The sequence below is a fragment of the Tamandua tetradactyla genome, chromosome 7, assembly GCF_023851605.1.
Source record: "Tamandua tetradactyla isolate mTamTet1 chromosome 7, mTamTet1.pri, whole genome shotgun sequence".
NCBI classification, from domain to species: Eukaryota; Metazoa; Chordata; class Mammalia; order Pilosa; family Myrmecophagidae; genus Tamandua; species Tamandua tetradactyla.
In genome coordinates this window covers 60070742-60093352 of record NC_135333.1, presented here as the reverse complement: position 1 = coordinate 60093352, position 22611 = coordinate 60070742, and the positions used below count along the sequence as shown (strand labels likewise).

The window sequence follows — 22611 nt, the reverse complement described above, 5'->3', positions numbered from 1 at the left end:
CCTGACAATGGGTGTAGTTGGTAGGATGCCCAGTAGCCCCTCTGCCCTGGAGGAAGCTGGACTGGACAGGATGTGGCCCTCCACACTTGTGGCATCCCTTAGAGCTGTTCATTGTGGTGGTCCACTCCGAAGGCATGAAATCATGTGAATCCCACCCCACAGGGGAGTGCCAAGCCTTTAAAGGACTTTAAAGCTGGCATCCAGGTTCCCCAGTGCGGTATAGCGGGGAAAGCATCTTGGTTTTCTTTAACGATGGTGCAGAACAGCACGAGGATACTGTGAAAATGCAAGTCCAGAAACTGCAGCAAAAGCAAAATATTGGAAGCCCAGATTCAAGCCCTGGAAGAGGAAGCAGCAGTGCTGGAGGCAACTGAAATGGCGGGAGTTGGGTGTGAATCGGCACCATTCCAAGGTAAGTACACATCCTTTGCTCCATGTCTTTCCCATGGTGAATTGGTGGGTTAAGCATGACCAGCCCTTGGCTCCAGGGGTGGACAGGTGGGCTACCCCCTCTGCCAACAGCCCTCGTATACGGCATACACACTGGAAGGGACTCTTGAGTTCTCATCAAACAGATATGGCAGAAGCCGAGGGAAAATACTTCCAGCATGGCTGTTGTACCTGTGAGAGAATGGGGCTGATAGCCTGGAACTCTCAGAAAGTGAAGTGGCACAGTTAGAAATGTAAAAGTGTAAGAACTGGAGAAGGAATGCACCCGGTAAAGCAAGGGTATAGTTGCCATGTGAATGAAAGCCACCCTGTGAGCAGAGAGGGGCTGGCAAAGCCTGCAGCCCCACCAAGGTATTGCAGTTGCAAAGTTGGGTAATTTAATAGCTGCAGGGGTGAATCCAGAGACAGTTAATTAACACCCAATGAAGTTTTATTTGCATTGTAAAAGGAATCTTTTTAGGGAACAGCTGTTCCCTAAACTAAAGGAAAAGAAGGTTGAGTGTTGGCCCTTGCACTTACGTGATGGTGTACCCCTGTGCAGCCAGGATGATGTGACTTGATGAACTGCCATGAAGGCTGCTGGCCCAGTGGGTAGGGGAGACAAGAGACTGAAAGAACTTTTAAAATAGTAGTACCCTTCCCTCCAGCCCCCCACCCCACAATATACAGCGTGTCTTGGCCCTAGTAGACACAGAGATGCACTTTGTTGTATGGAAACCCAGACAGGTCTGATGGCCCTCTGACACACATTGATGGATACGGGAAGGACACAGTCCATGTGAGACAAGCCACGGTAGTGCTTGGCATTGGTTGCTTGCTGTCCTGAGCCCCTATGCAGTGTACATTTCTGCTACTCTAGAATATATATTGGGCATGGATACTTTGGCAAGTACTGACTTTAAGAACCATCCAAGGAGAATTTTGGTTACAGGTGTCAGTAGTAAAACCTGTGCTTAGCGATCATCATCACTATTCCCCAGGGCTCCTGCCTGAGCCCTGAAGAATTAAGGTGAGGCAATAGTGATTGCCTAGAGGACATGAGGAAATTGGGCAAATGATCCTACAATTGGAAAAAACTGGGATCATGAGGACAGCCCATAGTCCTTGCAACTCCCCAGTTGGCCTGTCTGAAAGCAGGACAGCACATGGAATACGACTGTTGATTACCATGAGCTCAATAAAGTCACTCCTTCATTGCATGCTGCAAAATCATCAATGGCTGATATTATGGATCAACTGATTCTTTCCTTAGGACAGTACCACTATGTGGTGGACTTGGCAAATGCATTTTTCTCCATTGGTCTGGCTCCAAAGAGCCAGGACCACTTTGCATTCACCTGGAAAGGTGACAATAGACGTCTGTAGTGCTGCCACAGGGCTATATACATTGTCCTACTGTGTGCCACAGGTTAGTGGCTCAGGACTTGGCCACTTGACAATATAAAGATACAGTGTCTTTTCATCATTATATAAATGATATTATGCTAACCTCTGATTCTCTTTCAGATCTCGAAGAAGCCACAGCCAGCCTGCGCTGCACACTAAATACCTGGGGATGGACAATCATCGAGGCCTAGGTCCAAAGCCTTGGATTATCTGTTAAGCTCTTGGGAGTTGCCTGGTTGGGTAAGACCAAAATAATCCCAGAGGCTGTGATAACTAAGGTCCACGCATATTTGAGATGACCGCAGTAAAGCAGCTACAAGCTTTTATAGGCCTTTTGGATATTGAAGAGTGTTTACCCTCCATTTGGCTCAGATCTTGTTTCCTTTGTATGCCTTAATTAAAAAAAAGTGCCCCATGAGATGGGGAAGAAGATCAAAAGCAGGCATTTGTCACAGCAAAAAGGCCAGTAGCACAGGCCCAAGCACTAAAGATGGTGGATAAGGTGGTCTCTTTCCACCTGGACATGACCCTGGTCAAGAAAGGTGCCCCCTGGGACCATGGGGATGACCAGGAACATGCTTTTGTGATAGCAAAAAAGGTAATAGCACAATCCCAAGCACTAGAGGTGGTAGATAAGGCGGTTCATTTCCACATTGCTGTGACAGCCTATAAAGTAGGCTTTAGATGTGGACTCTGGTAGTACCAGAGCAGATACAAAGTCCCCTTAGGATGTTGGTCCCAGTTAAAGAAGGGAGCAAAGATAAGATGCTCACTCATTGGGCAGTAAATAGCAGCTGTCCATTCTGCTGTGCAAGCAAGTGAGTTCAATACAGACCTGTAATGAAAAACCAGCAGAAATTGCAAATGATAGAGGCACCCCCCAAGCTCCCCCATTGAATGGCAGTGAATTTGCAGTCTAGAATTGGGCCAAAATTGTGGCCATGATTGGGACAAAGGTGTGCAACCAAGATTGGGCCAAAGGTCTAGAGATACAGTGGCCACAGCATGTCCCACATAGACCACAAATTGCAAAAATGATTAAAAGGTACAGTGGCCTCCTGACAGAGAAGCTCTGGGTTTTAGCCCTGGAGGAGCCAACATTGAAGGGGTGGGCTACCCTCATTGGCAATTGAGGTTCACTTATTAAGTGAACAGCCTCAGTTCACTGGCTACTCCCCTTTAGGCTTGATAGTAAGGGGATGAACCTTGCCCTTGCACATACAAGTGGAAAGAAGTGTGTTGAAAAGACCCCTTGTGTGAGAAGAAAGGTTACTATTACCAGCCCCTTCCTAGGCAATATGTCTTTTGCCTTGGGGTGATGGTGAGATTTGCAAGTGCAAACTTAGGTTAAGGAGTGACCAGCATGTGTCCCTTCCTGATGATGGGGAAGGTTCTTTGCTTCAAGAAACTTATGTCTTACATCCTGATCATGGTAGTGTGACCCAATAGGACCTGTTTTGGTACTCTCACCTGGGGCAGAACCCCCTGGCTGCCACTATTCTTTTGCAGGATAAGCAGGCCTCTATCAAGCCTGAAGGATGAAATTTGTCTCTAATGTTTTTTAAAGCTTTATTATCTCTCCCACCAGGCTGATTGCAACTAACAGCCTGGTGGACTCGGCACAGTCTGCAGAGGTCCACAGTGTTTCTCATTGCTGGGTGTGTACTGAGTTTCCAGTCGATGCAGCTAAAGGGCTCCCATGACAGAAAGTCCCAGCCACTGAACAGAACTGGACATGGCTAGAATGAAATAATTGCAGTTCTCCAGCTTGAGAAGAAGTACAGTAAGTAGTTGACACTTTGCTTATCTGGGACATGGACAATTCCCCTCCCACCACCATTTTTTCTTTTTTTTTTTTGATATGCCATCCAAAATGGTTGGGGATGGTTTATGGTTGAACATATGAATTTAAAAGAAAAGCACCATAATGAGCAATGCTGGGGAAGCCCCCGGCAGGTGGCAATGTGGACTCTTAGTCTTTTTGAAATGGGACTATTGTATCTGCAGTTCCTAAAAGGTGGTAGTATGGCTGCCTATATGAGTGATGGATGAAAATACCCTGATGAGAAGGGTTGTTTTGCAAAAACAGAATGGCTTTAGATCTCTTGACAGCTGCATAAGAGGAAATTTGTGCAATATTACATGTAGAATGTTAGGTGTTTGTTTCTGACAATCAGGATTCTGTTAAAGGTGCCTTGCATACAATAAATGAAGAGGTACAAGCCATTCACTCCCCCTCACAGGATCCTTTACAGTCTTGATGGAACTCCATGATAAGAGCTTGGTATTAGAAAAAATCTTAGCTTGCCTGTCTGGATTTTTAATATTTTATTATTCAATTTATTATTATTGTGGCCTATGGGCCCAAGGAGCAGCCCTGTGGGATAAGGCATCCCCTAGAATGTAGGCCATTTAAGGGATGGAGTGTAGGGCCTGGAAACATTACTCATTGTAAACAGCCTGCTAAGATGGTCTTCCTAAATTCCAGGGGAACATGATACAGCATAGCTTATCATTATACATTGATGTAATATGCATACATCTAATCATGTATCCCACAAGTGAAGTCACTTTGATGTAATATGCGTGTATCTAATCACGTATCCCATGAGTGAAGTTACTTGTTGAGAAAAAGTGCCACTTTTGTGTAACTTAGTATATAAGGGACTACTGCTCTGTAAGCATCAGAGCAGAGCGGAGGGAATGATTAAAGATGACCACTCTACCAGAAGCTCCCTGTGCTTTCTTTCAATTTGCTACTGAACCAGAGTAACTGAACCTTAAGATATAAACCTGACACAGTGGAACAGAGATACCAGCTTGGGAAGCTGAGTTCTGTGGTGAACATTTACATATGGCTCATGGGAAAAGGCCATCAGGGTGATGCTTGCTTGGAGTTTTTTCTCCAAGTACTCTCCAGAAGGGAGTCAGCTCACATTTTTCATCCCCTCTAGGAATCAGATAACAACTTTCCTAGCACAAGTTTTATTTGTGGGTCATTAGTGAAATGCAATATGCTGATCTTAGACTGTCCCCAGTATGTCAAGTATGTCAGTTCTCTCTTTTCTCCTCTCAGATACCATGATCTCTCATTTCTGCTTTTCTTTGTCAGCTTCTTTTTTTCTCTTTAACGCTCTTTACTGACCAGATTCCTTTGCTTTTTTATCACATGCTGCAAGACTGCCATCTCACAGCCCTTGTGGTATGTATACATGATTCAATTCAAGAGACCAGCAGAAACAGTTTAGAAACTACCAGTGAAATTTCAAATTTCAAATTAATGGGAGAAATGAGCTAATTCATCTAGGTGGGTCAGATATCCAGATTTCTGATAAGTTATGTTCAGGGAGGCAGACTTGTGTTCACAGGTGTGGTGATTGGGACCAGTAGGTCCCAGTGGAGAGGAAGCAATCTCAGACAGGGGAGTTACAGCCTTTTGTTTGAACCCTACAATCATCCCACATCAGATTCTTTTTTGTGTTGTTTATGGGCTAATGAATTTGCTGGTACATGGCCATAGCTCAATAAAACTTTATTATTGTGATTAGGGTTTTAAACTCCCTGACTGCAGGGACAATATCTTGTGCAGGTCTGAGACTCCCGCAGTGCTCTGGGTTTTTGTATGGAGTAGCTGTTCCCCAGAGGTGTGGCGGAGTGACTGGGTGAAATTCTCACTCCCAAGGTTTCTATTCAATATGTTGTGACCCTTCCATGCATGTTATTTAATTTGCCCAATGGGTAAGAGAAAGGAAAATAAAGTCCATCAGAACTTTCCTCAATGGTGTTTCCAGGGCTGACTGGACCAATTGTGGGCAATGAAAGTTACACCAAAGCTTTGCTTTGTATATATGTTATATTACACAATAAAAATTTAAATAAATAAATAAATAAATTGTAGTACTGAAGACATCCACATACTCAGTCTTCTGAGAACTTATAGTAAGTTGTGTCTTCCAGAAGTAACTCTTAGACATACCTATAGGTAGGCTAAGTTTCTCCACTACCCACATAAGATTCACAAGAGTAAGCCTCAAGATCAAGGGCTTGGCCTATTGATATGGGTGTCCCTAATGTTTGACACAGTATCAGAGGATCCCCTGATGGTAAAGTTTAACAGTTTCACATTTTTTCTCCCATCCCTCGAGGGACTTTGCTAATACTTTTTGATTATCTGCTCAATATATGTATCCAGGCATTACATTAAACTGTACAGGATTAAAAACCCTCATTCTTATTATGGGCTCCTTGTATTTCAGTTGTTCAAATGAGCTATCCAGACAGGTTGAGTTAGATTATGTGCTACAGAAAATTTAGATTCCAGAAAAAAATACACCTTTCTTCCTTTGGTCTCAAGGAGTAGGAGAGGTTCTAAAATATAGACAATGTCTTCCTTACCCTTATGTTCTGAATTACCTTAATTGGGACCTGATCAGCTTTGTTTATATCTCTAAAAACCAGGTTATAGATCTATAAAACAGCCTCTCAAAATCCAGAAATAATAATTACACTCCAGACTAAATGTGTCTGCTATAAGGACTTACAATCTGGGCTCCTGTTTCCTAATAAGCATTTTCTAAGAGACCATACAATAATTGTTCTTTAATTTTTGGCTTATTGTACCTCACCAAATGTCCCACAGGTTCATTCACATTGTTGCATGCCTCACAACCTCATTCCTTTTTTTTTTGTAACAGCACAATGTTTGATTCATATGTATACACCATCATTCGCCATTCTACTTCTCAGTCAGTGCATCTTTCAGTCACCTGCATTCATTAGACATCATGTATAATGTCCAAAGTCCACAGTTCATCAACACACTCCATTTTAGATAATTTCATTGTTCCCAAGATAAAGATAACCAATTGATACACCCTCACCAAATAGAAAATTTAAACCTCCCTTTAACTGTTGTCTCTTCCCCCATTATTTACCCCTGCTGTTGCTGTGGTACTGCTGTTTTCCCGTTAAACATAGCCCATTGCATGCAATAGCAGTTTTCCCCCTGTACCCTGGACTTGAACACTCTTTGTACACAAACCATACCTTTGAAGTAGTTCTTGCAAGAACTTATTTATATTTCTAGTGTTAATCAGTGAGACACATAAGTCTATACAACTCCTTTCAATCTTATTCACCTTCAATATGATAATATTACTTATAGACCCACTAGAGAACTGTCTTCCCTTCTATCTATTCCCTTACATTTGAGTTCAACCTCATAAGCTAACAGTTCACCCTTCTCTATCTTCTATGTATGTCTAAGTCCCCTATATTCTGTATTATAAGCCTGATTGTACCTTTACCATGGTCATAAAAGTGGAGTCATACAGTAGCTATCCTTTTGTGTCTGGCTTATTTCACTTAGCATTATATCCTCAAGGCTCATCCATCTTGTCATGTGCTTCAGGACGTCATTTTGTCTTACTGCTACATAATATTCCATTATATGTATATACCACATTTTGTTGATCCACTCATCTGTTGATGGGCATTTGGTTTGTTTCCATCTTTTGGCGACTGTGACTAATGCTGCTACGAACACTGGTTTGCAAATGTCAGTGTCACTACTTTCAACTCTTCTGGGTATATACTAAGTAGTGCTATTGCAACTTGTTATTTAGTTTCCTTAGGAACTGCAAAACTATCTTCCATAGTGGTTGTACATACCCACCAGCAGTGTAGAAGTGTCCCAAATTCTCCACATCCTCTCAACATTTAAAGTTTCCTGTTTGTTTAATTGCAATAATTTTTACTGGTGTGAGGTGGTATCTTATTGTAGTCTTGATCTCATTTCCCTTATAGCAAATGAAAAGGAGCATCTCTTCATGTGCTTTTGAGCCATCTGTATTTGCTCTTTAGAAAAATGCCTATTCATATCTTTAGCCCATTTTAGAATTGGTTGTTCTTTTGTTGAGTTGTATGATTTCTTTATATATACAAGATATCAAACCTTTGTCCAATGTGTGATTTCCAAGTATTTTCTCCCATTGAGTTGGCTGCCTCTTCATTTTTTTGACAAAGTCTTTTGAGGTACAGAAGCATTTCATTTTGAAAAGTTTCCATTTATCTATTTTTTTGTTGTTGTTGCTTGTGCTTTGGGTGTAAAGTTTAGGAAGTGTGGTAGTTAGATTCAGTTGTCAACTTGGCTAGGTGAAGGCACCTTGTTCTGTTGCTGTGGACATGAGCCAATGGTACGTGAACCTCATCTGTTGCTGATTATATTTGCAGTTGGCTAGGAGGCGTGCCTGCTGCAATGAATGATGTTTGACTTAACTGACTGGTGAATGATGTTTGACTTAATTAGCTGGTGCTTAAATGAGAGAGCTCAACGTAGCACAGCCCAAGCAGCTCAACGTATCTCATTTCATCACTTGCAGCTCAGCCCAGGCCTTTGGAGAGGCAGAAAGAAATCACCCTGGGGAAAGTTGTTGGAACCCAAAGGACTGGAGAGAAGGCCAGCAGAGATCACCCTGTGCCTTCCCATGTAAGAAAGAACTTCAGCTGAAAGTTAGCTGCCTTTCCTCTGAAGAACTAATGAGATAAATCCCCTTTTATTAAAAGCCAATCCATCTCTGGTGTGTTGCATTCTGGCAGCTAGCAAACTAGAACAGTAAGCTACCTCCTATTACTAGGTCTTGAAGATATTTCCCTATATTTTCTTCTAGAAGCTTTATGGTGCTAGTTCTTATATTTAGGTGTTTGATCCACTTTGAGTTAAATTTTGTATGATGTAAGGTGAGGGTCCTCTTTCATTGTTTTGGCTATAGATATCCAGTTCTCCCTTGCCCATTTATTGAAAAGACTATTTTTTTTCCAGTTCAGTGGATTTGGGGGCCTTGTTAAAAATAAGTCAACCATAGATTTGCTGGTTTATTTCTGTACTCTTGATTCAATTCCATTGGTCAATATTTCTATCTTTGTGCCAGTACCATGCTATTTTGAACACTGTGGCTTTATAATAAGTTTTAAAGTCAGGAAGTATTAATTCTCCCACTTTGTTCTTCTTTTTTAGGATGCTTTTAGCCATTCAGGGTCTCTTTCCTTTTCAGATGAATTTGGTAACTAGCTAGTCCAGGTCTTCAGGGTAGGCTGTTGGAATTTTGATTGGTACTGCATTGAATCTGAGATCAATTTGGGTAGAATTGACATCTTAACTATATTTAACCTTCCTATCCATGAGCAGGGAATGTCTTTCCACCTATTTAAGTCTTTGATTTCCTTTAGCAGTGATATGTAGGTTTCTGTGTACAAGTCCTTTATGTCCCTACTTAAGTTCATTCCTAAGTGCTTGATTCTTTTAGTTGCTATTTTGAGTGGAATTTTTTCCTTAACTGGCTCCTCAGTTAGGTCATTGCTTGTGTATAGAAATGTTCCTGATTTTTTGCACCCTAAATTTATATACTGCCACCTTGCTGAATTTATTTATTAACTCAAGTAACTTTGTTGTGGATTTCTCAGGATTTTCCAAGCATAGTATCATGTCATCTGCAAATAGTGAAAAGTTTACTTCTTCCTTTCCAATTTGGATGCCTTTTATTTCTTTTCCCTGCTTGATTGCTCTAGCTAGAACTTCTAGTACTATGTTGAATAATAGTGGTGACAGTGTGCATCCTTCTCACATTCCTGATCTTAGGGGAAAAGCTTCAATCTCTCCCCATTGTGTACAATGCTGGCTATTAGTTTTTCATATGTGCCCTTTACCATATTGAGGAAATTACCTTTGATTCCTATTTTTTGAAGTGTTTTTTTATCAGAAAAGGATGTTGAATTTTGTTGAATGCTTTTTCAGCATCAATTGGGATGATGATGTGACTTTTCCATTTTGATTTGTTAATGTGCTGTATTACATTAATTGATTTTCTTGTGTTGAACCATCCTTGCATTCCTGGTATAAACCCCACTTGGTCGTGGTGTATAATTCTTTTAATGTGCTGTTGGATTCAATTTGCTTATATATATATATATTATATATATACACATATATATTATATATATATACACACACACACACACATATATATATATTTTGCATGGGTAGGCACCTGGAATCTGACCCAGGTCTCTGGCATGGCAGGTGAGAACTGTACTGGCTGTGCCACCTTGGCCTACCCCAATGTGCTAGTATTTTGTTGAGAATTTTGGCATGTATATTCATTAGGGATATTGGCCTGTAGTTTTCCTTTCTTATAGCATCTTTATCAGGTTTTGATATTAAAATGATATTAGTTTCATAAAATTAGTTAGGCAGTGTTCCTTTTTCCTGAATTTTTGGGAAAAGTTTGAGCAGGATTGGTGTTAGTTATTTTTGGAATGTTTGATAAAATTCCTCTCTGAAGTATCTGGCTTTTCTTTGTAGGAAGATTTTTGATGACTGATTGAATCTCTTTACTTGTGCTTGGTTTGCTGAGATCTTGTACCTCTTCCTGAGTCAGTGTAGCTTGTTTTTGTGTTTCTGGGAATTTGTCCATTTTATCTAAGTTGTCTAGTTTGTTGGCATATAGTTGTTCATAGTATCTGCTTATGATTTCTTTTGTTTCTTCAGGGTCTGTGATAACACACCCCTTCTCATTTCTTATTTTACTTGCATCCTCTCTGTTTTTTTTCTTTGTCAGTCTTGCTAGTGACCCATCAGTTTCATTGATTTTCTCAAAGAACTAACTTTTGGTTTTATTGATTCTTTCTATTGTTCTTTTGTTCTTCCATTCATTTAACTCTGCTTTAAATGTTGTTATTTCTCTTCTTCTATTTGGTTTGAGGCTTGGTGTTGTTTCTCAAGTTCCTCCAGGTGAGCAGTTAAGTCCTCGATTTTTGCTCTTTCTTGTTTTTAAATAGAGGCATTTAGGGCAATAAATTTCCCTCTCAGCACAGCTTTTGCCACATCCCGAAGTTTTCACTCATCTCCAGATAGCTACTGATTTCTCTAGCAATTTCTTCTTTGACCCACTGGTTGTTTAAGAGTGTGTTATTTAATCTCCCTATATTTGTGAATATTCTCATTCTTTGGTGGTTATTGATATCCAGTTTCATTCCATTGTGATCAGAGAAAGTGGTTTAAATAATTTCAATGTTTTAAAATTTATGAAGGCCTGTTTTGTGCCCCAGCATTTGATCTATCCTGGAGAATTCAATGAGCACTAGAGAAGAATGTATATCCAGATGTTTTGGGGTGTAACGACCTATACATGTCTGTTACGTCTAATTCCTTTACCAAGTTGTTTAACTTCTTTATTTCTTTGTTAATCTTCTATCTGGTTGTTCTATCTAGAGGAGAGTGGTGTATTGGAATCTTCTACTATTATTGTTGGAATATCTGTTGCTCCCTTCAGTTTTGCCAATGTCTGTCTCATGTACTTTGGAGCTCCTTGATTGGGAGCAAAAGCATTTATGGTTGTTATTTCTTCTTGTGAATTGCCCCTTTTATTAATATATAGTGTCCTTGTTTGTCTTATGATATCTTTACATTTAAAGTCTATTTTGTCTGATATTAGTATAGCTACTCCTGCTTTCTTCTGGTTACAACTTGTGTGTAACATCTTTTTCCATCCTTTCACTTTCAATCTATTTGTATCCTTGTGACTAATATGAGTCTCTTGTAAGCATCACATAGGTTGGATTATTTTCTTAATCCATTCTGCCAATCTGTATCTTTTCATTGATAAATTTAATCCATTAACATCAAAGTTATTACTGAAAAGGTATTCTTGAATCCACCATCTTATCTTTTGGATTTTGTTTGTCAGATCTAATATTCTTTTCCCTCTTTCTGTTTTTATCCTTTAAGTTACCCTTACTAATACCCTTCAATTCTGTTCCCTTCTCCAGACCTCCCTTTTCTGTCTCTTTTTTTCTTTTCTATTGGCAGAACTCCCTTTAGTATTTCTTGTAGGGCCAGTCTCTTGATGACAGATTCTTTCAGGATTTGTTTGTCTGTGAAAATGTCTCCCTCAGTTTTGAAGGACTGTTTGGCTGAGTACAGAATTCTTGGCTGGAAGTATTTCTCTCTCAGGATCTTAAATATATCTTACCACTGCCTTTTGCCCCCATAGTCCCAGTTGAGTAGTCTGAACTCAGTCTTATGTGGTTTCCCTTGTATGTAGTAGATTGTTTTTCTTTTGCCACTTTCAGGATTTTCCGCTTCTTTTCAAAATTTGATGGATGGATTAGTATGTGTCTTATGGGAGCCCTATTTGGATTTATCCTATTTGGAGTATGTTGAGCTTCTTTGACTTGCATATTTATGTCCTTTATAAGGGTTAAGAAGTTTTCCCCCATTATATCCTCAACTAATCTTCCTAGTCCTTTACTCTTCTCCTTCTGGAACACCAATGACTCTTATATTTGTGCATTTTGTTTTGTCCATCATTTTCCTGAGATCCAGGTCAAAATTTTCCATCTTTTTTGCCATTTGCTGTTTTGAGGGTTCAAAATTAGTTGTCCTGTCTTCTAGTTCACTTATTCTTTCTTCTGCTTCTTCAAATCTGGTTTTGTATATCTCTAATATGTTTTTTTATTTGGATTAAAGCATCTTTAATCTCTGATATATCTGCTATTTTTATATTTATTCTTTCAAATTCCTGTTTATGCTCTTCTAGTGTCTTGATCTCCTTTATGTCGTTAGCCATCTATTTATTTTATTTAGTAGAGTTATATGAACATCTTTGATTAGTTTTTCCAACATCTGTGTCTCCTCTGGTGTTTTAATTTGGTCATTAGTCTGGGCTATATCTGTCTGTATCATGATATGCTTAGTGACCTTCTTTTGACTTCACAGAATGTACGTATCTTGATTGGTTTACTTTCAAAGTTAATTTTCTTCAGTAGTCTAAAGCCTTGTATTTGCCATATGGATGTGGAGCAGGATGCAGGGCACAGAGCAGGACACAACAGTGCATTGATGTGTTTTAGTGCAGGCATAGGTGCAGGTTGGGGATGCTACAGTAATGCCTGTGAGCATGGACACCCAGCGGTGGGGCAGGATGTGGCTGTGAAGGTGCACATGTCTCAGGGATAGTGTCCTGGTGTGTGCTGGTCTAGTGTGTGGGGTCCTTTGTGCACATGAGCAGAACTGAGGCAGTGGGTGCCTGTATGGACAGGGGGTAAATGTGGCCTTGCTGCACAGATCAGCACTTTCCCAGAGCTGGGTGGCATGACTGAAGGCATGCGCATGCACGGATCTGGAAGCACTGTAAACTGATGTACATGCGTGCAGAGCTCATGGGGTGCAGGGTGGGGCTGCATGTCTGTATAGGCTGGGGTTGGGTGTTGCCTGGGTATGGAGGTAAGTGCCAGCATCCTTTATGTGATGGTGGCCACCTGCAGGGGGCAGACCCTGGGAGGTAGGGCTCAGGAGGGGCAGGTGGGTCTGCACATTAGAGGTGGGTTGGGCTTGAGCAAGCATGCCTGTGCTTGGGATGGGTTGTGGGGCAGGTAAAGGCATGAGGAGATGGCAGGGCAGGGGCCCTTGGAGCATGGGGAGTTGGGGCAGGTGACGGGGTTCAGGTTTGTGGGGTTTCAGGTGAGTTAGCTTCTGCAAACAGGGCCACCCTATGTGATGCAGAAGACTCTCATGGGTCACTTATACATTGGAATCAACATCTCAGTCACCTTCCTTTCCTTTCTCTAGCTGTTCCTTGGAGCAGGGTTAAACTCGATCTATCCTATTCTGCCATCTTCCCAGAGCTCCTCACCACATTCAGTTTTTGAACATTTTTATTACTCTAAAAATACATAGAAGGATAAAAATAAAAATGAAGAAATGAACACCCAAACATCCCATGCCCTATATTCCCACATATTATTTATTTATTTATTGTCCATATTTTCTGTCCACACCCTGGATAAAAGGAGTGTCAGCCACAAGGTTTTCACAATAACATGGTCATCCTTAGAAGCTATATAGTTATACAGTCATCTTCAAGAATCAAGGCTACTGGATTATAGTTCATTGGTTTCAAGCATTTCCCCTAGCTACTCCAATATACCAAAAACTGAAAAGGGATACCTTTATACTGCATAAGAACAGCGTCTAGAATGACCTCTCAACTCTATTTGAACTTTATCAACCACTAAAACTTTATTTTGTTTAATTTCTTCTTGACCTTTTGGTCAAGAAGTCTTTCTCAATCTCACAATGCCAAGACAAGGCTCATCCCTGGCAATTGAGTCCCATGTGCCAGGGAGATTTACATGTCCCACATAGAGGGGAGAGCAGTGAGTTTACCTGCAGAGTTGGCTTTTAGAGTGACCACATCTGAGCAACAAAAGAGCAACAAAAGAGGCTCCCTGGAAGTGATTCTTAGGCATAACTTAAGTAGTCTTAGCTTCTCTTTTGCAGAAGTGTTTCATAAGGGCAAGCCCCACAATCGAAGGCTTGGCCCATTAAATTGGTAGTCCCCAATGTTTGTCAGAATATCAAGTCTTTCCAGGTGTAGGGAAGTTAAATATTTCTCCATAGCTCAAGGGAACTGTCAAATACTTTTTAAATTTTCTGCTCATATTACTCATATTTTCTGCTCAGATGTATCAGGACATTACACTGATGTGTACAAACCAACAAGATCTCACTCACTCTTCAAAATTTCATGTAATTATGGTGTTTGAATAAACTGACCATTCAAGTTAAATTAGGTAGTGTGCTTCAGAAAATATAAATTTTGCACCAAATAAATATCTCTTCTTTTGGTCTCATACAGAAGTTGAAATTTAAAATAGAGTCAACATTATCCTTTACTCTTTAGTATGATTTACCTTAGTCCTAACCAGATCAGTTTCATTTGTATCTCTAATTGAAGTCTGATCTCTTTTCCAGTTTTTCAGTTTCTGTTTGGGGTAGTGCTGACTTTCAAAGCTGCAGAACTCTTGCTCTGATTCTCAGGTTTCACACAGAGACCTGAAGTTCCAGGGAACGACCAGGTTATACACAGTCTGAAGTCTTCAATGGATTGGATCAAATCAAACTTAGTTTATGTTCTAGTTTGCTAGCTGCTAGAATGCAATATACCAGAAAAGGAATGGCTTTTAACAAGGGGAATTTAATGAGTTGCTAGTTTACAGATCTAAGGCCAAGAAAATGTCCCAATTAAAACAAGTCTATAGAAATGTCCAATCAAAGGCCTCCGGGGAAGGATACCTTGGTTCAAGAAGGCCGATGAAGTTCAGGGTTTCTCTCTCATCTGGAAAGGCACATGGCGAACGCAGTCAGGGCTTCTCTCTCGGCTGGAAGGGCACATGGCAGACACGGTGTCATCTGCTAGCTTACTCTCCTGGCTTCTGGTTCATGAAGCTCCCTGGGAGGCATTTCCCTTCTTCATCTCCAAAGGTCGTTGGCTGGTGGACTCTCTGCTTCGTGGTGCTGCAGCATTCTCTGCTCTCTCCGAGTCTCCTGAGTCTCCAAAATATTTCCTCTTTTATAGGACTCCAGTAAACCAATCAAGACCCACTCAAATGGGTGGAGACATGTCATCCCCTAATCCAGTTTAACAACCGTTCTTAACTAAATTACATCAACTAGGGAGATGATCTCATTACAGTTTCAAATATACAGTACTGAGTAGGGATTATTCTACCTTTAAGTAATGAGATTTATATTAAAACATGGCTTTCTTAGGGGGCATATATCCTTTCAAACCAGTACATTCCACCCTCTGGCCCCTAAAAAAGACATGTTTTTCCCATATACAAAATACATTAATTTCATAACAATATCAGATATCCTTAAACCTTTCAGTAGCAATACAAACAAAGTATCAAATTAGAGACAGTATAAAATCTCATCAAATCAGTTACAGGCGTGGTCTATCCTAAGGCAAAATTCTCTCCATTTGCTCTAGACCTTTGAAAACTCATAACAAGTTATTTGCTGCCAACATACAAAGAAGGAACATTCACAGGATACACAGACACAGTTTATCATAGATATAATCAGCTACAGCTCTAATCAACTTACTGATGATTTAATAAACCAGCCTTCTGGCTTATCAATGAGCTGCAAAATATCCTTGCAGCAATGGTTAGGCCAGTGCTTGCCTGACCAGACAATGGGCATCATCACCTTGCGAAGTTGACACCAGAACCCAACCAACACACTTATGTTTGAATTCAATTCTCAGAGTTTGCACATTATACTTAGTTCATATGTATTTGTGAAGCATTATAATATCTGTCTTTTTGTTTCTGGCTTATTTCAGTCAACATACTGTCCTCAAGTTCCATTAGCCTAGTTGCATGCCTCACAACTCCATTCCTTCTTGCAACTATGTGCAAATGTCCATTCGTATCCCTGCTTTCAGTTCTTCCAAGTATATACCTAATAATGGGGGTGCAGGATCGTGTGGCAACCCTATTCTCAGCTTCCTGTGGAGCCACCACACTGCCCTCCAAGGGAGTTCACCATTCTGCTTCACTACCAACAGTAAATAGGTAAATCTCTCCACATTTTCTCCAGCACTTGTATCTTTCTGTTTATTTTTAGGCAGTTTTATTCACACACCATACAATCTATCCCAAGTAGGAATCAGTGTTTTCTGATATAATCACAGTTTTGCATTTACATTACAATCTATATGAGGTCATTTCCATTTTGCCCATAAAGTAAGAAAAAGAGGAAAAAAGAATAAAAAATAAAAACAAATAAAAAGGAGAAATAACACCATTACCAAGAGTCCCATAGCCCTCCCTTATATCCTCCTCTTATTGACATTTAGCTCTGGTGTATTGCCTTTGTTATATTTAATGGAAGCATATTACAATGTTTCTGTTAACTATAGACCCTAGTTTGCATTGATTGTAGTTTTTCAGTATATCCTCCCATTTTCAACACCTTGCACTGGTGACATTCATTTGTTCTCCATCATGTAAAAACATGTTTATATTTGTACATTTAATCCCCATCATTGTCCATTTTAGGTTTTGCTGAGTCATACAGCCCCAGGATTTATCTTCTATCATCCCTTCTGATGCCATACATGCCCCAGCCTTCCCCTTTCAACCATACTCATATTTAGCCTTGTTCCGTGTACTTACAACACTGTGTTACCATTATATAGCATTGTGCTATCCAATTCTGGATCTTTGCAGTCAATCCTGTTGAACATTCTGTACTCCTTCAGCATCTAATGCCCAATCTCTACCCTCTTTATATCTCCTGGTAACCTGTGTTCTCAACTTGTCTTATTCCTGACCTTAGGGGGAAGACTTCCAGTCTTTCATCATTGTGTATGATATTAATTGTTGGTCTTTCGTATATGCGCTTCATATTGAGGAAGTTTCCTTTCATTCCTAGTTTCTAAGTATTTTTATCAAAAAGCTGTATTTTGTCAAATGCCTATTTTGCATCAATTGAGATGATCATGTGTTTTTTTGTTCTTCATTCTCTTAATGTGGTGCATGATATTGATTAATTTTCTTATTTTAACTATCTTTGCATTCCTTGGATAAATCCTACATGTTAATGGTGCATATTCCTTTTAATGTAATGCTAGATTCAATTTGCTGGTATTTTTCTGAGAATTTTGTATCTATATGTGTAAGAGAAATGTGTCTGCAATTTCTTTTTCTGTGTTATCTTTACCTGGCCCTCCTTTAATTTTTAGGAATAGTTTGAGTAGGATTGTGCTAATTCTTTTGAGAATGTTTGGTAGAATTCCTCTGTGAAACCATCTTGTCTTGGGCTTTTCTTTGTTGGGAGGATTTTTTTTCATGTGGGCAGGCACTGGGAATTGAATCCAGGTCTCTGGCATGGCAGGTGAGAACTCTGCCACTGAGCCACCATTGCACCACACTGTTTGGAGGTTTTTGATTACTGATTCAATCTCTTTACTTGTTATTGGTCTGTTGAAGTCTTTTATTTTTTTCTTGGGCCAGTTAGGTAGTTTGTGTGTTTCTAGATATTTTGCCATTTCAGCTAGGTTATCTAAATTGTGGTGTGCTGTTGTTCATAGTATTCTCTTACAATCCTTTTTAAAGGTTAATAGTAATGTCATCCTTTTCGTTTCTGATTTTAGATATCTGTGTCCTCTCTTATTTTCTTCATCAGTTTACATAACAGTTTGACAATTTTATCTTCCCATAAACCAACTTTTTGCTTCTGTCTTTATACAAAAAATATTATCTATTTCATTTATCTCTGCTCTATTATTTGTTATAGCCATCTTGTTGCCTGCTTTGGGTTGAATTGCTGTTTTTCCTTCTAGTTCAGATCAGAGGTTGGGTCTCTGATCTCAGATCTTTATATTTTTATGATGCAAGTATTTAGAGATCTTATTTCTCCTCACAGCACTACCTGTGCTGCATATCATAAGTTTTAGTATGTTGGGTTTTCATTTTCATTTGCCTCAAGATATTTCCTAACTTCCCTTTTGAGTTTTTTGACCCATTTGTTGTTTAAGTGCGCATTGGTTATTTTCCACATATTTGTGAAATTTCCAGTTCTCTCTCTGTTACTGATTTTGAGTTTCATCCCTTTGTAGTTGTAGAGGACAGATGATATGATTTCAATATTTTAAAATCTATTAATATTTGTTTGTGTCTTCACATATAATCTCCACTGGAGAATGACCCATGCATGCTAGAGAAGAATGTATATTCTACTGTTGTTGGGTGAGTTGTTTATATATGTTCTATATGTCTGTCAGGTCTATTTGGTTTATAGTATCATTCAAGTCTCCTATTTTCTTGTTGACATTATGTCTAGATAATCTATCCATTATTGAAAGTGGTATATTGATGTCTCCTATTAATGTAGAGCTGACCATCTTTTCCCTTGAATTTGTTAAAATTTGCTTATATAATTTGGGGCTATGCTCTTAGATACATATCTATTTATAATTTTGTTATCTTTTTCTTGAATTGTCCACTTTGTCACTATATAGGGACCTTATTTGTCTCTTTGAACAGATTTTGTTTTAAGGTCTATTTTATCTTACACTAGTATAGTCACCATGGTTTTATTTTGGTTAATATTTGCATGTAATATTTTTCACTTAAACTTACCTATGTCCATGAATCTAAGGTACAAATAGCATATAGCTAGGTCATGCTCTTTTGCCCCTTATACCAATCTCTGCCTTCTGACTGAAGAGTTTAATCCATTTACATCTAATGTAGCTACTGATAATGCAGGAATTACTCCTGCCATTTTACTACTTTGTCTCTATAAGTCTTATACCTTTTCTTGTCCCTCAATCTTCTGGTAATGCCTATTCCATACTTAGTTCATTATTTTATGGTACCATTTTGGGTTCCTTCTGTATAAATTTTTCATATATTTTCTGTAGAGAGCCGCTTTCCGGGTTTGGCCTAGTGGACATGCTGCAGCCTGCTCTAGAGTTCCCCCCGCCCATCGAGTGAGCCAAGATGGCGCTCACATCCTGCTTCCGCAAATGACGCACACGCCCACCAACCCTATCTTCCAATCACCTCTGTATACGTGGCACTAACCTATTGGGTTTGGGCACAGTATATAAGAGGTTACCCGGACGGGGTGGGTGGAGACGACCCACAGGGAGCCGTGCCTGACGGCCGCATAGAGGTTGTTCCCCCGCGGGAAATTTCGCCCGCGCGGAACCTGTAACAGAGAATGCAAGCTTAACTCCAGTAAAGGTCTGTGCTTACAACTGCTACGTGTCTTGGATCTGTGTTTCTCACCAGCGCGGATTTGTCTGCGTCTGTCTCTCTCTCCCTCCTGTTCCCTCCGCCGGCCGGGGACCAGAAGCTGAGCGAGAAGTCACGGACAATTTTCTTTGTAATTATCACAGGTCTTAAAATTCACATCATAAATCCATAACAATCTTGTTTGATTTGATACCAATTTAATTTCAATTGCATACACAAACACTTTTCCTATATCCCTCCAACCCCCCACCTGCTTTTTGTCATATTTGGAACACATTATGTCTTTACACATTGCATATATCAAACCACAGAGTTATCATTACATTTTATGTATTCACATTTTAGTACCCATAAGAAGTAAAAAGTGGAGTTACATACAGAAACCAGTATACAATAATACGGATACTTATAATTACACAAATGGTTTTCTTTACTGCAGATCTTTATTTCTTCAGGTCCACTTGGTCCACTGTCTGGTGTCCTTTCTTTTCAATCTGAAGAATTCCATTTAGTATTGCTTGTATACAGGTATAGTGGTGACAGACTCCCTTAGCTTTTGTTTTTCTGGGAATATCTTAATCTCTCCTTCATCTTGAAAGACAGTCTCACTAGATATAAAATTTTTGACTGACAATTATTTTCTTTCAGCACTTTAACTATTTTGTCTCACTACCTCTTTCCCATGCTTTCTGATGAGAAATTAGCCATTAATCTTATTGGAACTTCCTTATACAAAACTCATTGCTTTCCTCTTGTGTCTTTCAGAATGCTCTCCTCTTCCTTGTCATTTGAAAGTTTGGCTACAATGTGTCAGGGCATGGTCCTCTTCAAGATTATCCTGTTTGGGGTTCTTTGGGATTTTTGAGTGTGCGTATTTATGTCTTTTGTTAAATTTGGGAAGTTTTCAGCTATTATTTATTTGAATATTCCTTTTTCCTTATCTGTCTAGACTCACATAATACATATACTGATATGCTTGATGGGGTCCCACAGTTCTGTTCACTTTTTTTTCTGCTCCTTAGCACGAATCATTTTTAATTGTCTTATCTTTGTGTTCACTGATTCTTTCTTATGTCAGATCCAATCTGTTGTCTAAACCCTCTAGGGAATTTTTAATTTCTTTTTGTGGTCTTCAACTCTGGTATCTGATTCCTTTGAAAAATTCCTATATCTTTGTTTGAAGTCTCACATTGTTCATCCATCATTTTCTTGCTATCCATTAGTTCTTTCTCTATGTTTTTCTTTATCTCTTTGGGCATACTGAAGAACATTTTAAAAAGTCTTTGTTTTATATGTCCCTATACTCTGATTTGCTTTCTTGATGGTTTCTGAAGTTTCCTTTTGTCTCTTTTAATGGGTCATCATTTCCTGTTTCTGTATTTGTCATGTAGTCTTTTTCAAACAGTACATTTTTATATTTTAATGTATTTATTCTGTGGTTTAGTCCCTGAGCTGTTGGTTACTTAAGTTTTTATCCAGATAGTGAGATGACAGATATTTTTTTGAGTGCTAGAATCTATAAAAAAAAAATGCCAAAAAACACTTTTCACAGTCTTTGTAAATTGGCTGTATTTTGGCCTGTGCTCTTTTTCAGTGCTTAGCCTCCCTACCAAAAAGATAAGTCCAAGGTTAAAGTGTGGGCTTACGTCTTGTTCTGGGTTTGTGCTAACTGCTGGCCTTAGAAATTCCCCTGTTTACAGGAATATGAATGTTCTCTTTATGCTCTGTGTAAGAGACTCCCTTTTCACCATCTCTTACCAGGTAGTCTTTTTTGTTTTACAACTGAGAATCCTTTGCCACAGGTCAATTTCGTTTATTTCTTATATTACTTAAACTGTCTGCAAGCTCCTTCTTTCTGTAGAGCAACTTCTGGGAGAGTGAGTCAGAGATTAATGTCCTGGTTCACTTTTCCAGGCTGCCACTGTACAGATTTGAATCAATATACATGCACCTTGGTATGGGTTACTCTGTTTTCTCTGGAATAGGGCCAAGGACCCACAATGGGAGCACAAGCCTTCTTCACACTAAACTGGGAAGGACTTGGGGAGGGGCCAGCAAGAGTGCCATGAGTTGTTCTACCAGGTTTATGTGGCATTTTCTTGCTTTGGCCAGGTTATTGCAACCCTTTAACCATTATCTGGAGTTTTGAGGAAGATGGCTCTGACAGCTTTTGCTAGTTGTTCAAAGATTCTGTGGGGTGACAGAATCCTGCCATGTCTTATGCTACCACTCAACCAGCAGTTTATTCCTTTCTTTCTAGAAGGATATATTTGCTGGATAGAGGATTCTGGATTGGCAGTTTTTCCTTAGCCCTTTTGTAAATATTATACCACTTTATTCTGTCCTCCAGGGTTTCTGATTAAAGATAAATTTTCATTTGAAAATTTAATTTCATTTTTCCTCTGTAAGTAAGGTGTAATTTTGTCTTGCTACTTTCAAAATCTTTTCTTTGCCTTTAGTTTTAGAAGTTTAATTATGATGTGTCTTGGTGTAGGTTTCTTTAAATTTAACTTGTTTGTTTTGGCTTCTTGAATCTATAGGTTTATGTCTCTAGCTGTTTTTTTTTTTTTTTTAGGTACATGGTCTGGGAATAGAACCCGAATCTCCTGCAGGGAAAGCAAGCATTCTACCACTAAACCACCTGTGTAGCTGCTAGCTGAATTTGGTAAGGCATCAGCCATTATTCATTTGACTGTTTTTTCAGCCCTGTCATCTTTCTCTTCCCTTCCAAGATTCTGATGATAAGAATATAGATCTTTTGTTATAGTTTCACAAGTCTCTGATGCTCTGTTAAAATTTTAAAATCTCCTTTCTCTCAGTTTTACAGATTAAGTAATTCATATTGTTTTATCTTCCTGCTTAGTGGTTATTTCCACTGTCTTCTCCATTCTGCTGTTGAGTTTTAAATTTTGATTATTGTGTTTTTCAGTTCTAAAGTTTCCAGTGTTCTTTTTATAACTTCTATTTATTTGCTGAAACTTTCTATTTCCTTAGTTTTTTTTTTTCCATTTTTTCCAAATATATTTGTAATTGCTCACTGGAGCATTTTTTTTTGTGATGACTGCTTTAAAATATTTGTCATATAATTTATCATTTCTGTTATCTTGATGTTGGCAACTGCTGATTGTCTTTTTGCAATTTATTTAAGATCTCCATTTTTGA

The 22611-nt window shown here is 39.2% G+C and overlaps 1 long non-coding RNA gene across 1 annotated transcript; it reads left to right on the top strand.

Moving 5' to 3' along the window:
• The first annotated feature begins 265 nt into the window (after window positions 1–265).
• Window positions 266–22082, top strand: LOC143689707 (uncharacterized). Its single transcript, XR_013178897.1, has 4 exons — window positions 266–412; window positions 1957–2076; window positions 3425–3619; window positions 22025–22082. It is a non-coding gene; the product is annotated as an uncharacterized LOC143689707 (long non-coding RNA).
• Window positions 22083–22611: the final 529 nt, after the last annotated feature.